This window comes from Alligator sinensis, unplaced genomic scaffold, assembly GCF_000455745.1.
Source record: "Alligator sinensis unplaced genomic scaffold, ASM45574v1 scaffold118_1, whole genome shotgun sequence".
Taxonomy (NCBI): domain Eukaryota; kingdom Metazoa; phylum Chordata; order Crocodylia; family Alligatoridae; genus Alligator; species Alligator sinensis.
In genome coordinates, this window is record NW_005841850.1 from 5,552,105 (window position 1) to 5,563,968 (window position 11,864).

The 11,864-nt window shown below is 42.9% G+C and overlaps 1 long non-coding RNA gene across 1 annotated transcript; it reads right to left on the bottom strand.

The window, feature by feature from the left end:
- Positions 1-370: 370 nt before the first annotated feature.
- On the bottom strand, positions 371-1,653 carry LOC106722536. The gene is made up of 3 exons (XR_001358546.2): positions 1,504-1,653; positions 986-1,068; positions 371-432 (listed from the first exon to the last, which is right to left on the bottom strand). It is a non-coding gene; the product is annotated as an uncharacterized LOC106722536 (long non-coding RNA).
- Positions 1,654-11,864: the final 10,211 nt, after the last annotated feature.

The window sequence follows — 11,864 nt, forward strand, 5'->3', positions numbered from 1 at the left end:
TGGCACCAGAGACTGCATCTACTTTTGTAATACACTGTCTCAGCCTTTTGGCTAGGATGACTTACAAAAGGGCAGTGAGGAGGGGACACCCTCATGGTTTTTCCTTAACTCTTTTTCAGGGACTTGAGCAGAGTGGATCAGATTCACACTTAAGCATCTCACAGGTGGCACAGAAGCTGCCCCTCAAGCTTCAGGTCAGCACTTGCTTTCACTTAACCTCCCCACTGTTGTAACTTAGTCCACAAGCAATGACCGATATTGCTTTATAAAATTCCTACTCCTATAAAAAAAAAAATCCAGGAAGAAGGGCGAGAAGGTTTTTAATGGTAATTTATCTCAATGTAGGCTTTAAACCCTCAATTTATCTCTGTCGTTGCCAACATTTGGATTAATCTGTTGCTGTGCGTGTCTCTCTCTCTCTGCTGCAAATCCCTGAAGGATAAGGAAGAACCAATATACATAAAGAACTGAATTTCAATTAATGCAAGGCCTCGCTAATTTTCTAACGCATAACTAAGAAACATTTTAATTCACTATTTTCTCAACGCCAATCCTCCAGAGGAACTGCTTCTACACATTTATTTTACCTTCAAGTCTGTGTTTATCACTAAGAGTACTTGTGTCTGAGCCACACAGGTTTGCAAGCAGCGCCTGCATCTCCCACCTTCCCAGAAGTAAATATTTCAATTAAAATAGGAAGCAATTTAAGTATTAGCATGAGGCTTTCAAATAGATTTAAATAATGTCCCAGCAGTTTAGGGACTGTTCTCATTCTATTCAACATTTTAAAGAAAAATTGACAAACGTAACCAAACAAATGCATTTTGCGTTCCTTCCACCCTGCACCCATTAGCATAGTTAACTCCAAGACAAATAGTGAAGTTACACGTTTAATTGCATACTAAATTACTTGCCACCAATACCATTTCCTTCCTTAGCACATTCTTAAATCCAAATATAAAGAAGCGACTACATTCATACTCACAAGTCTGCAGGCCTGTTGAGCAGATGATACTCATCCTTGGTATGTTTTAAGGGTACAAAATTGACTCTCATAGCTATGAGAAACTGCGTAAGAATTATTAATAGTAAAATTCACCACTGCAGAAGGCAGCACATATATCCATGCTTATATCAGTAGAGCTTTCTCAAGTACCCAGAGAAATTAGACCCAAGTGATGTAAAACCAGTGCCTGAATGCAGCTTCTCAAGAAGATTTAATTTTGATCATATACTTTTTTTTTTTTCAAAGCAAGCAGGGCTCAAGACCTTCAGCAAGGATTGTTGATTTGCCATTCTAATGGCAACACCACATGTGAGAGAGCAAGAATTAAAGACATCACTTCCCTAAAATAACCAAGCCTCTGAGCACTGACACATTGACACGATTTTTAAAAATAATCACCAGAAAGTTGGTTAGCCTCCCCTGCTAACCTCCTCCTCTGCCCCATCTACAAGTTTTCCTTCAGCTAAAAGTCAAACACAAGAAAACACTTCACTTACAGCCTCTCTGGAGCACTCTCTTGATAAAATGAGATGGAAGAAGATCTTTGCAATGCTTTAGTGCTTCTTGTTGAGTCCAAATCTTTTGTCTTTGTTTCCTCAGCAAGGGCAGTCAGGGGATCTTGGATGCTGCCGGATTAGAACAGCTGAACCCTGGCCCAGCTCAACAGGTGGTGTAAATGAGTGAATTCCCATGTACTTCATTCCAGTTGTGCTCATTTAACACAGCGGAGGATCTGGCCTGTAGACTTGGCTATTAAATTGAGCTTTCACTGCTTGGGGAGGGAAGATATGCCATACTAGGTAAGTAGTACTAGCTTGTCTATCAGGTGCAAGTATCCTGCCTTTTGCTTGGAGAATGCTTATCTCCCTCCAGGAGTCAGTCTTTCCTGCATCAGTCAGTCTGCATCTGGAAGTAAGTGAGATTAACCAAAATAATTATTACAGTCATACTGGCCTTGTTTAGATCCTTACCCAGTTCCCTTTTGGAAACTATCACAATATTTCATTTGCCCTCCCCTGCTCCTAAGGGCTGAATTAAGCCCTACATTAAGACAGCTTTTATCAGCCAAACACAGGGCATAGGATCCGCTCACAGGAGGCAGAGAAAACCACCTAGACCTTAGTCTAAAAGAAGTATTCAGAATGGTAAAATACAAACCACCATATACAAGAAACCCATGGACCAACATGCATATCTGCACAGAACCAGCAATCCCACCAAGAACTCTCAGCTGTTCTCCTTGGTGCAAAATCACTAGTGTTTTCCTTGGTGCAAATTCAGTGGTATTGGAGGGCTTGGCTGTATATTAATATAGCCAAGCCCTCCCATACCACCAAATCTGCACCAAGGAAAACACCAGTGATTGCCACCTTGCAGATCTGTAAAGGGCTTTCACTCCTCCAGAAAAACAGATTGTCCTTTTGAAAGCGCCACCCAGCTACCACATGAAGAACTGCGGCAGTACAAAAAGAAAATCCCCATGAACCGTACACCATTAGTTATGACATACCTGGAACCTATACAGAAAATCCTCAAATAAATGCAACCCATGCTAGCAGATGACCCAATTCTTATGAAGATCTTCCCAGAACCACCCATCCTAGCCTTCAAACAAGCACCGAACCTCACCAGGGATCCAGGTTTTCTGTTTGCTATGGAAAAGCATGGTAAAATGTGGATTTTCTCATTTAAGGAGAAAAACCTAGATTTTTCTCCTGATAAACTGCATGAGAATTATTATGCAGGAGGGATACCCTGTGCATGTGCATGCATACACATGGCTACCATGCACTTTGGAGACAGCTCCCACAGGTAAGTTGGAGAGGGGTGGGGGGAACTGAGGCTCCCACAGTGAGTGATGGAGGAAGGGCAGGGCTGGGGCTGCTGCCCAGCCCAGACAATGCTTGGTGCCCAAAATGTGCAGCCACAAGGCCCGGGCAGGGAGCAGGACAGAGCTGCAGGTGGCTTGTTAGGGTGTGGGGAGGGCTGGCTCCTCACCACTGCGTGTACTCCCGGGAAGCGCACAGGGGGCATATGTCCCCTAGATTTTTGCATGGGGTGGGGACAGGTGCAGGCTGCCCACTGCAGGCTCAGGGCTCTCCACCTTGCTGCCCTCCCCTGGGGCCTCCGCAACCCTGGGTGGGACCTGTTGTGGCAGGGCAGAGTGGGGCTGGGTGGGGAAGCTCTTTGCCACTGCCACAAGCCAAGTGCCACCACAGTGAGGTATCCCCTGCCCACCCAGCAGCAGTGGAAGGCACAAGTCCATGCTGCTGCCCCCACTGCTGCCAGGTGGGCAGGGTGCACCCCACCATGGAGGCAACACCAGGCATCCCTGCCCAGCCTCGCTCTGCCCTGCCACTCCGGGTCCCTGCCACTGGGCTTCGGAGGTCCTGGGGGGAGGGTAGCAGGGCAGGGAGCCTGAGCCTATGGTGGGCAGCCTGCACACACTCCCCCACAGACTCTGCTCTGGCTGTGCCACCTGCAGGGGAGGGCAAGCCAGGCTTCCCACTGCGATATGCTGCTGCAACCGCTGCCTCCTATGGGCAGGGGGCAGGGGGATCTTGGTCCCTGGCCCTGTAGCCCCGGCAGCTGGGGGTCCCCTCTGGCAGGGCTGGGGAGCCATGGGTAGGGAATGATGGATTTGGGAGTTTTTAAATCAGAGAACTTAAGATTTTTTTTTTAATCTAAATTGTTGGGTTTTTTTTAATTCAGAGAATTTGCAGTTTTGAATTTGCAGTTTTTAAACCAAGAAAACCAGGATCCCTGCTCATCACCAGAAGCAAACTTCCTATGGCCCAAAGCACACCAAATAGATCCAGACCATGCTGGGACAAGAAATGTAAAACTGGTGAACACATCTCCACCACTCCCACAGTAACTACACCCCAAAACAGCCATCACCATTCCTGGATCTGACACCTGCACCTCCAGAAATGTTACATATCTCACCGCGTGCACTGAATGCACAGATAGAAAATTCTTAGGAGAAATCAAACAACAACCGCACACCAGAACACTGACAATCTATCACAGACAAAAATACCCAATTCCCTGTGGGCGCACGTTTCTCACAAGACAACCACTCTCTCTCCAATCTCTCAGTTCTAATCCTCAAAGGGAATTTACAAAACACCTTTTACAGACGAGTCTATGAACTTCACTTTCTAAATCTACTGGATAAAAAAAAAATCATGGACTAAAGACAGACATTGGATTTATGGCACATTATAACCTGCCTGCCATCCAATAACCCCAGGTAACCGCTCTACAATTTGCCAGCTGCATTCTGTCACCAGGTCAATGTCTCACACCTACTGTCTCCTATCCCCTCTGATCCTCACTGCCTTTTCACAGACCTCACTTTGCATATTGGCTTCTATTCCACCCAGGAGAGCTCACACACAACCAGCAGACTCTTCCTATGCCTGAAGAAGGGGTTTTTGTACCTGAAAGCTTGCAAAAAACAATTTTTCCAACTGTTTAGTTGGTCTAATAAAAGATATCACTTTTAACCAAAGAACCTTGTCTGCCTAGTCTGCAAGAAGGCTTGAAGTGTTAATAGAGGGAACTTCAGGCCAGCTAGCAGCCACACGGACTTGGTGAAGGCCGCTTCCACCCAAGGCAAACTATCTGAGAATGCCCTTCCATGTTAGAATGCCCAACTGGAACAGTTTAGAAGATAGAGCAAAGCATTTGGTAGAAAAGTTAAGCTTTTCAGTGGAAAAAAAAAATCAAAAGAAAATATTTCAGTTCTGAATTTATGCCAGGGTCTCTCCCACCTCTCATGCCCTACCACATAGGGCCAGATCCCTAATCAGACTACAACACCAATGATGTGGCCCTGTGTTACTTTACTGGTATGGGGAAGCAATACATCATGGGAGCCATGTAGTAGCGTGAATCAAAAGAGATTCAGTTTGTTTTTCTACAGGGCTTGTAAAAAGTTTGAATTGCCTACAGCATGGCAGTACTGCGCTCCAACAGGGAAATCTTCACCCATGTGCCTCCTTGCATGCATCGCACCAGGAGACTCAGTACCTTTAAGGTTACTGAATCATTTAAGTACAGTACTTTTTACAAGTCCATGCCAAATCTTTAAAAAAATAAAAGCCTTCTATTAGTTTTGAAGCCAGTTCACAACAAGTGAATTTTCAGATTGAAATCCTTCAGTCAAATGTGGTTTCCAGTTGCACCCTATCTCTAATAATGATGTGCACTCTATGCAAACAAAACAGACGTGGCTCAGAAAAAGCAGAAAACATTTCAACTTCCCAAGTAAATAAACCGTGTTCTATCACATAGCCTCATTGTCTTGCAAATTCATTATTTCCTATTTCCTCATGGTTGAATAATATATTCTTTCTAAGAATCCACTCTAGTGGATTTTTTTTGCAGTGGGGTTTTTTTTGCAAAGCTAAAGATAAAGGAACATTCATCCTTTTTCCAGCAGTGGTACATGTCTGCACTTCACCATTGTGCCACTGATTCATTAATCAATGCAATAGCTGTGCACCATTCAAAATTTTCTTCTGCTGATTTTTTTCCAAAAACAGTGCTTTTTTATCTTGCTGGTATTTATTTATTTCCAAAATAAAGAAAAGAACATTGTACAACAAAAGGGAGCTCATATTAGTCTGTTTGTGTTTTTTTGGCATTCAGAACTTAAGAAATGTCAAAATCCTCACGAGCAGGCACGTGAGTTTCCACAGGAAAAAAGCAGTGGCACAAATTCATGCCGCTGCTTTTCGCCCCAGCACATGCCCATGCACATGGGTTTAGCACAGGGCAAAATGCTCCTGGTGGGGTAGGGGAAGCTGGGGCCCAGGATCCTGGGCGGGGATCCTGGAAAGCAGAGTCTGGCCAGCAGCCAGAACATGGCTCTGGCCAGTAGGGTGGCCATCACAGAGGACAGTCTGGTTGTCTTCCATCCTCTGTTGAAACGAAACCCGATGCCTTTATATCCTCTATTTTTCTCTTCAAGAAGAGAAAAATAGAAAGATAAAAATAGAGAATATAAAGGAATCCGGTTTCGTATCAATAGAGGATGGAAGACAACCGGACTGTCTTTTGATGGCCACCCTACTGGCCAGCCCGGCTTCAGTTGTGGACAGGACACGCTGCTGCCACGTGCACTGCCCTGCTTCTTTCTGGTCCAAAATATAAAATACATCCAAAACAGAATAGTTTCATGAATTTAAAATCATTTAAAAAAAGATTAGATCAGTTGGGATGGTTCGTGTACGTAATTTAAATAAATTTAAATACATTTAAATAATAAGTAGCCTGATGTTGACCTTAACTTTTTTTTTATTATTATTATAAATTAACTAAATTTGTATCATTAAACTGCATTTCAAATGCAACTTTCCCATTAAAAATTGGCAAAAAGGATTAATTCAACAAGTTGGATTTTCCATTAGTTGAAACCTGAGATTCACAGTTGGCCCAATACAATTTTAGTTTTGATAAACTTATTTAATCAGAAATGTGTAATCAGTTCTACCCTCGGGATTTTCAAGAGGCAAGGGTAAGGGTTTCAAGCGTTGTGTATGTACTACCGAAGCCAGGTTTTCTTAAGAAGCAAAACACTCGACAAGAACTCTGCAAATGCTAAACTAAGTAAATGAAAACAACATTTAGGTGCTCTGCATCGCATGATGATGGGTTTTATAGCCCCAGTCAACAAAACGTTTAAGCGCCTCCATAGTTCACCGGTGTCCATGAAATTAATTACATTCTTAATGTTAAGCACACGCTTGGTGTTTCAATGGCCAGGGCCAAAAATGCTCAGCACGATATAGGAGAAAACCCTGCTCCCCCACCCCACCACCCCAATCTTGCAAAAATTTGCTTAAAATGCATGAATAGTAGGGCTGTGCAAAGCTTCAGTCCCTGATTCAATTCAGGGGAGATTCGACCCCATTCAGTGATTTAGATCACTGTCCTTGATTTGATTCGGCCAAATCCGAATCTGAAGATTTGATGCTGATTCAGAGAATCAGCAATTTGGATATAGACACAGCTTTAAATGTTTTTTATACATACCTCTAGGTAGCAGGCAGCTCGTGAACACTGCAATGCTGGGGTGCATGGAGTGTCCCACAGAAGCATGGGGGGCTCCCCAGCGCGCCTGGCAGAAGACCTGGAAGTGGACCTGAAGTACTTCGGGTCCACTTCCGAGTCTGCTGGGGAGCATGCAGGGGGTCCCCCAGTGCCCCCCCCCAGCTCGGTGACTGGTGCCTCCTGGGTCTGGGGGGGCACCTGAGCTCCACCCACAGCTGACTGCTGTGCTGGGGCGGGGCCCCCTGTGCGCTCCCCGACAGACCAGGAAGTGGACTGGAAATACTTCTGGTCCACTTCCGGGTTCACCACCAAGCACGTGGAGGGCCCCCCTGTAATCCTGTGGGATGCTCCATGCGCCCTAGCATCACAGCAATTATGAGCTGCGCTGGTACCTCGAGGTCTGTAGAAAAACATTTAAAACTGTGTCTCTGGCCAAATCGCTGAATCAGCATCGAATCTTCAGATTTGGATTCGGCCAAATCGAATCAGGGACGGTGATCCAAATCAACTAATCAAATCCCTGTCCCTGATTCGGGTCAAATCCGAATCAAATAGTGCCTGCTTCGCACACCCCTAATGAATAATATTCCCTAATATTCCCTTTGATATACGGCCCCCAGCTATATTACTGAAGTTTCAATATTACTGAAGTTAATGGGACTTCCCACACTATGTGAATTAAGCACCTGTGTACGTTTTTGCATGATAGGAACTCGCATCTGAATGCTCTTCAGCTTGGTTCTGTCTGTCATTCCATGTTTGTACAGCGCTATGATAGCAGTAATAGTGCAACATCATCAACAATCGCTCTGTCAACACTTGAATGAAATAACTTTTAATGAAGGACATAAATGGCTTTTAAAAATCATGAGCATGTCTCAAAAAAAATCAATAAAACAAGCTGGCTGTAGCCATGGAAAGACTCCAAGCAGAGGAGATGATCAAGTTGTATTTCCAACAGGACGTCAGGCATGTTCACTCTGAATAACTTGTGGCCTGTGAATAGATTTTGGGAAGATGCCAAGAGACTTACTAAAAGGTGATTCTATTAGTTCAGATGAGTGCTAATATGGCATGGGCTGACGACTCCATATTCAAGAGTGGAAGTAGAGGACGCAGCCTGACAATGCTCCTAAAAGGGTAAAAGGAGCATTTGAAAATACATTTAAGAATGCTCCTGAGTAGGAAAGCTCTTATTCAAAACCACTCGGGGACACTAATGGAAACTGAAGTAACATAACAGCCATTAAGAGGCAACATCAAAGATGCTGCTGTGCAAACTGACCTTTCTAGGTCCAAAAGTGGTCACTTCAGTTTTCTCCGATTTTAACTTTAAACTAAAAACCTCTTATGTGTTCCCACTTGGACTCTATAGGCTATTTGGTCTTCAGATTCTGTACCTGAGGAGGACAATTTACAGCCAGACATATGCATTTTTCTTAGGAACTCCACTTAATTCCTCCATCAAAGACAAGACATATGCTGGAAGATCATGGAGCCCAGATAGACCTTAAGAACATCTGTGAATTGAACACCCTTTAAGATCCAGTTTTTTAATATCTTGATTCATTTCCTGCCCTGCTTGGGCATCATTTCTGAAAAGTTCCTTCAATTTAAAATAATTACAGAATATTACTTGTTTTCATACCATAAGTATATCATGTAACATGCATTCACTGCTTCCATTTCATAACTGAAGCTACATATTTAAATAAATGTCCTATAGTAAATACATGTGTGTGTGTGCATGTGTCCGTAATTGCACCCAAATTGCTACATGTGAAAAACCAGTACAATCTTGGCTTCAGTAATGTCAATGGAGCAAAAATTTCACCCAAAGCATGTTTTAATGGAGTCAAATACATCTAATTTTATTCTAGGCAATTAATTGTAATAAATGTGGAGATTTTTATTATTAAGTAGGTGAACCATCAGAGGGTCTGAGGATTCCCTGCCATACAAGCAGCGTGGCACTTGCTATAATTTCCTTATCTAAAATCCATCAGTTTTCCTTTTCGTTCTCAATCATTTGTTTTGTCCACTGAATATTGAACTCATCGTGTTGCTGCATTGCTCCATCTCTTGAGCTGTTGCTCTTATTTCTGTAGTTCTTTGCACAAGTCTCCTAGATAAAGTGTTGCTTTTACTCTTGAGGAAACATTAGCTCACCGTGTGCTCTGAGCAACAGTAGGAAGATAATTAAAGTTTCCCATCACTTGTACTCTTGTCACTCCTTTTTATATGTTTACCTTCCTGTTCAGTTTCCATGGGGAATCCTACAGTAAATTCTACATTTGTCCTTTCCAATTTCCTTCTAAAATGGTCTCCGTGCTTTTTTTTTTTTTTTTTGGTAGTAGACAAAGTTTACAGCAGTAAGCGGCACTGGCTGCAGTAATCTGAAATCAGGCCTAGATGTGGGCTGACATCTGGTACAAATGCTCCCCTCGTGGTGGGGTATTTGTGGAAGAATCTTTTGCGCGCGATTTAAAGCAGACCTGTTCACTTCCCACCTGTGGATATGGTATGGGTTGCCCCCATTAGTTTTTGCAATGGCATTACCTATTTATCAAAAAGTATACTACCTGTATACCAGGCACAATGCACTACCTAAGGCCCTGATTCAGCCAAGCACTTAAGCATATGAGTACTTTTAAAAAACATGCATGCAAGTCCTAATCAGAGTAGCAAAAGTGAGCTAGAGTAGAGCACAGGCGTAGCATAGCCAAGGAAATACTATTAGTAGTTTGGCATCCTTTATTGAAGGACAGCATCAGACTTCATATTTGTCTTGGCTTATTCCATTTTATTCTAACTCCCTCCTCTAACAAGAATAAATACACTTCTTTCCTTTATAAACTCCTATTTTTAAGAGATGCGCTGAGAATGAAACTCTCCATTTTCCTCTTTATACCATCTGCAAAAACAATGTTTTGAGGTGGTGGCATAATTAGAGCAATTATTCGGGGGCTTAATGTAGCTGGGGGCCGTATATCAAAGGGAATAATATAACAGATCCTTTTTGAATGTGGGTTAATGGGTCATTTGTTAAATACTGCTGTTTTCAATAACTGGCAACTCTAACTGGCATGGTAATTACCAATGGATATATATTTAGGAAGAAATAAACTCAAAGCTTTGATTATAAAAAGATTGTATTCTTTCAATGTTTTAAGTCTTGACTTCAAGAAAATGGTTAAGCTTTCCTGTTCAAGGCATGTGCTCATCCTTAAACAGGTGCTTGAATTCCAGCAACTTTAATGGTATTTATCACATGCTTCAAAATTGTGCAGGCTGAAATGCTATCGTGGAGGGGATGCTTTTACGGAAAAGTGCTTCTAACTGAAAACTTCCTGCTTCTTTAAAACTACAGAGGAAAATATACCCCCTACTATGCTCCAGGGCATAAAGGAAGCTCAAACATGTAGGACCAGATCCTATTCCACCTATTAGGTGCCTACATATGATCTTATTCCAGCCTGCTAGAGTCCCTGAAAGACTTCAGCTACAAAAGTTGAGCGGGTCCTCTTCCTTCTTGCTGCTTTTTGTGACTTCGTTTTCAAATTAAGATGACAGCAAATGACACAACTAGATGCATTACCAGATTTTCCAAAGACTCGAATGGGAATAAGATCACACTTAGCTGCCTAATAGAAAGAACAGAATTTAATCCTAAATTCTTTGCAACTAGGATGTCTCTATGTGCATCCATTTTAGACAGTCTCTCTATGTGTCAACATTACACCTAACACACTAGTGCCCTGCTATCAGTTAGAACCTCTGGCATTACTAAGGTAACCAGAACCACATTATCGTCATGCTGTGCTAACTTATTGTAAAATAAACGAGTATCTTTGTGGATTAGCTGAGCAATTAAACTGGACAACTGTGCATCTTCAGAGCGTACCACTAAATTTTGCCCAGATGCATAACGCAAGGTATATTTTTTAATCATCATAGCTATTTTTACTCTAGGGAACCATATTACCCCACAGAGATGGCATTCATCCTCTCTGTGGTACAGTCTTTCATGTAATGCGGCATCTTTTCTTTGCACACCGGACAAAACAGGATGCGATTATCCGAGTTCTTTAGACTGAGATGTAGACTTGGGTCACTTCTCACTCCACGCCACTGGTGATAAACTCTGCGACACCCCTTCCTCGGCAAGGATCTGCACTTCACTTCATCCTTTGGGGATCTCCTCACTGAATTGCCTAACCTGAGTGTTTGCCCTATGTGAGGTGAGAAGCTGTACATGATTAATGAGGCAGCGGGTTCTGCAAACACATGATGAATGCCTCTCTGCAGCAAAGATGACAAGGTTGACATCCCTGCTTTTAATAGATTAAGACAAGGGGTTCTAGAGAACGTGCACCTCTTTGTCACCCTTAAGGAACCAAACCCTCTGGAGGTCAAATGTTTCTATACAAAGGCAAAGGATGCTGAAATCTTCATTTGAAACATAGGTTTGGATTCAAACCAGCATAACTATATATCACCTGTCTCAGTGTTTTCTCACACTTCAGAGCAGGAGCTGCTTGGCAATTTGGCAGCACAATGACGAGTTATATTCTCAGCAACCCTTACCTGAGATTGGCTTTGCCTGCGTTCAGGCTATATTACAAAACCATCCTACTCTGAAAGCCCATTGCCATATTATCATGGACAATCAGCAAAAGGTCACAATAATTACTAGAGACAAGGCACCATTCAGGTTCAAGTGCTTAGCAAGCATTTCACCCTTAGCACTTCCCTGACAGAGTGATGGTGGTGGGGATGCAGACATTGCATTGAT